We start from the raw sequence: 4,309 nt of genomic DNA on the forward strand, positions 1-4,309 counted from the left end.
ATCCAAGAGAACCAATATAGTGAGCATTTTATTATCAAAAGCGGGGCGGATATCATNAATAATCTTGTAACTTAGCTAGTAAAATATTATGATTAACAGAATCAAATGCTTTTGAAAAATCCAAGAGAGCACTGGAAATCGTGAACGTGAATTGTTGGATAAAAATATTTCAGCAAAAAAATTTATTTTGGGCGGGACGAAGTTCGCCGGGTCTGCTAGTAAGAAATAATAATAATATATGGATAATAAAAAAAAAAATTAAACAAAGTAGCACTGAAAAAGGCGTAGCTGTTTGTGACTGACTACCTAACTTTTATTGCTTTGTTCTAGTTTTGCCTCAACAACTTTATCAGCATAAGCGTGGCTTTCTATTATAATATTGTCCCTCAAAATTTTCCAGCATGTCACTTTTTTAATTTTGCTGTGATATTAATATTTGTGGTTTTGCTTGCCTAAGAGCATTGCAGTTAAGAAGCGCTAGAAGTTATTAATCGAATGGCATAAGACATAACTTTATAAAAGCAATTATTTTGTATTTTTAAGTGAATTTATCATTGCACCACGATAAGCAAAATGCTTATCGATTAGTAGACTTTTTCCTCACACTTTCAAAACTTATTTACCACTTTGGCATAGCATTCTGGAAAATATTTTACAAAAATCAAAAATAAAAAATAAATGTTTTTGAAGAGCCTGAAAGTAGTAGTTTCCTATCGATAAATTCATCAATCTTATGAACAAACAAGTAAGAAAGTCTAAGTTCGGGCGGAGCCGAACATTAAATACCCGGCGCAAGTATTAAATATATATTTTTTTCACCTTTCCGAAACCTACCGCTAGATGGTAAGTCGGGGTGTATCAATTTTGAGTAAATTAGCGTCCTTCAATTTCGAAATATTGAAGTTTCAAGCATTTCTGAAATTTACCGTTATATGAAAAGCGGCTGTAATTTTAGTCCGATTTCAATAATTTTCAACGTTTTGCTTATATGTGGCAAGCACAATAACTACACCGAGTTTGGTACAAATTGGTAGAACGGTTACCGATATACATATATGTGATCATAAGTTGGTGCCACGCCCATTTTCCAAAGTTTTACCATAAACGTATTCTTGGTAAAAATTGATGCTTATTTTGAATAAATTTGCTCTAATATTTACTGATTTATCGAAGATTTTGTATTCCTCTAAATTACCGTTATATGGGATGTGGGCGTGGTTATTGTCCGATTTTAAAAAGTTTCGGCGGTTTTTTATGCTGTACCAAGGCCAACAACTGTGCCAAGTTTGGAAGAAATTGGTGCAGCGGTTACCAAGATATACACATGTAACCATAAGTGGGCGTGGCTACGCCCATTTTCCAAAAATTTATAATATTCTTATTTTTCGTCTAAAACTTATTGTAAATATCAATTTTGAGTGAATAATCTCCAGTAGTTACTAAAATATCGCAGTTTTCGTATTTCTGAAAATTACCGTTATATGGGAAGTAGGCGTGGTTATTGAGCGATTTTAAAAATTTTCGGCCATTTGGTATGTTGTGCGAAGGCCAACAACTGTGCCAAGTTTGGAAGAAATTGGTGCAGCGGTTACCAAGATATACACATGTAACCATAAGTGGGCGTGGCTACGCCCATTTTCCAAAAATTTATAATATTCTTATTTTTCGTCTAAAAATTATTGTAAATATCAATTTTGAGTGAATTATCTTCAGTAGTTACTAAAATATCGCAGTTTTCGTATTTCTGGAAATTACCGTTATATGGGAAGTGGGCGTGGTTAAAGTCCGATTTCGCCCATTTTCAATACCAACCTACCTTGGATTAAGGGAAACCTACATACCAAATTTCGTTGAGATATCTCAATTTTTGCTCGAGTTATCGTGTACACGGACGGACGGACAGACGGACAGACAGACATGGCTTAATCGATTTCTTTTTTCATCCTGATCATTTATGTATACATTTGTCTATATCTATCTCGATTCGTAATGGCTGTTACAAACAACCGTTATGTGAACATAATTAATATACCCTTGTGCACAAGTGCGCTCGGGTATAAAAAGTGATGTTCCTACCATGGCATTTTATTTGGAAATTACCCATATATGTACATACATATATTTCGTACAAATGCTTTTAACCGACTTAAAAAAAAGGAAGTTATCAATGAATATATATATTTTTTAATGTACATATGTTACTGCATAACTCTGGACCACGTTAACCGATTTCTATAAAACCTTTTTTAAAGGAAAGGTGGTACCTCCAAGGTGGTTCAGATCCGTACCCTTAAACTTTTATATGAGAGACGAATTCGGTTTTGTTTTTGGCTAAAAATTACTACTATCAGGATTTGTTTTGTTAAACCTTAAAGTTTGGTATGAATGATCAACAAACTGTAGCAATGTAAACAATATTATATAGTATTTTAATTTATGCATATTTTGTGTACCTCAATAACCCGTGAACTCAATAAAATCTCGTTTTAATTTGGTAGTTTGGAAACTAATTTGTTAGGGTTTTAGGTACCTAAAAATAAGGTACGGTTTATTTGACCAATGATTTCGGGCTATTGTGTCCATATGAGAGATCCAAACAATTTTTAAACCACTTTTGGTCAAGGGTCTAAGCTTTATTTTGAAACCTAATTTGGTAATTTTCGGTCTCTAATTTATTAATAAATTCGGTTTTTAATGTGCACTTTTTGTGAATTTCAGAGTGAGGTCAGCACAAAAATACTGTGGATCGCTTAGCTCGAGATGCACTGATGAAGGCTATTTTTTCTAAGCGCGGCCTAAGGCCGCCAACGCAAAAAGGAGTTCTGCGCAAAAGTACTATGCTCAGCGTAGCCGGAATTGGACTGATGAGAGTTAGTTTTTCTAAGCGCGGACCAAAGTCCCCAGTGTGGAAAGTGTTCTACACAAAAATAATGTGGATGGCGTAACACAAATTTACATTTTCTGTGTCAAAATGCAAATTTTACCCCATTGTCAAATATTTCCCCCGGGGTCTGTCGAAGAGTTCGAGGGGTCAGGTTCAACTTTTTACAAAGTTTGAACTGTGCTATTTCTAGTGGGTGGAGTATCAAGAGTCACGCTCTTCCCCCTCCGCCCACTCACCCAAAAAACAGTGGATACATAACCAAACAATCCTCTAAAAATACACTCAAGTGACAACACTGGTAGGCACTCTAAAGCAGAGTCAACTAAAGGTGTTCTTACACGATATGTATTTGCATCTCTAAATGTTACTTTTTCAATACATATGTAATTGCGTATGTCTGTCAAATTCAAAGTCTCTCACCCCTATGCTGTAATCCGTCGTAGATTCGATTTTGCTACGAATCGTAAAACTGGTATGCTGAAATCCGTGTTGTCGTATCCTAATTTCGTAATTCGTAGGCCATCTTCGAAATTCGTAATGTTGGTATGCCTGAATCCGACGTAGCTGTCATTTTTATATACATATTTGTGAAATTTTGTACGAATAGCAACTCGTGTCGGAGCGAAACAAATTGTATTAAAATATCAATAAAATAAAGTGTGTAAACGCAAAAATATGTATTAAAGTTAAAGTGTGAATAAAAAAAAAATGTATTATTAAATGTTTACAAAATTATCAGGTCGAAGATCACAACAAATCGCTCGCGATACGAAAAACTGGTGGAATGCATGAGCGAAAGGCCGGACATTGCTCGGGGCTTTGTAAAAGGAGCTAAAGAAGATGTGGTGGAATTTTGGGAAAGCGTTGCTTACATTTTATCATTTAAGCTAAATTGATGAGAACAATCTCGAAGCAATCTCCTATATACAGTGCCAAACAGAAGAATTGGCACAGTGAATTTTTCGCAATATATGCAAAGTTCTCTATTCTAATTTATTTTCGATAACTTTTTGTAAAAATATTGTTCATTCTACACCAGAAAACATAATAATAAAATCTATAGACTTTGTGCAAAACTCAGGAAATTTCATTAAATTTGCACACTTATTTGCAACTTTTTATTCTAAGTATGCAGTTTTATAGCCCATTCAAATTTAGAATAACAATGTGCAAGTTTGAAGTCGCTAGAAAATCGCATTGATTTTTGGTAATTTTTTTTCACGCAAGTTCTTCCATACAAAGTAATTCGACAATTATTTTTTGTATGGAGAAAATGAGCAACACCTTCCACTAAAAAAATTACCAAAAATCAACGCGATTTTCTAGCAACTTTAAACTTGCCCTTTGTTACACTAAATTTGAATGGGCTATTAAACTGCATACTTTGAATTTTTTTTTTTAAATCTGAATAAAAAGTTGCAAATT

Source organism: Rhagoletis zephyria, unplaced genomic scaffold, assembly GCF_001687245.7.
Source record: "Rhagoletis zephyria isolate East Lansing unplaced genomic scaffold, Rhagoletis_zephyria_1.1 Rzeph_scaffold_01361, whole genome shotgun sequence".
NCBI classification, from domain to species: Eukaryota; Metazoa; Arthropoda; class Insecta; order Diptera; family Tephritidae; genus Rhagoletis; species Rhagoletis zephyria.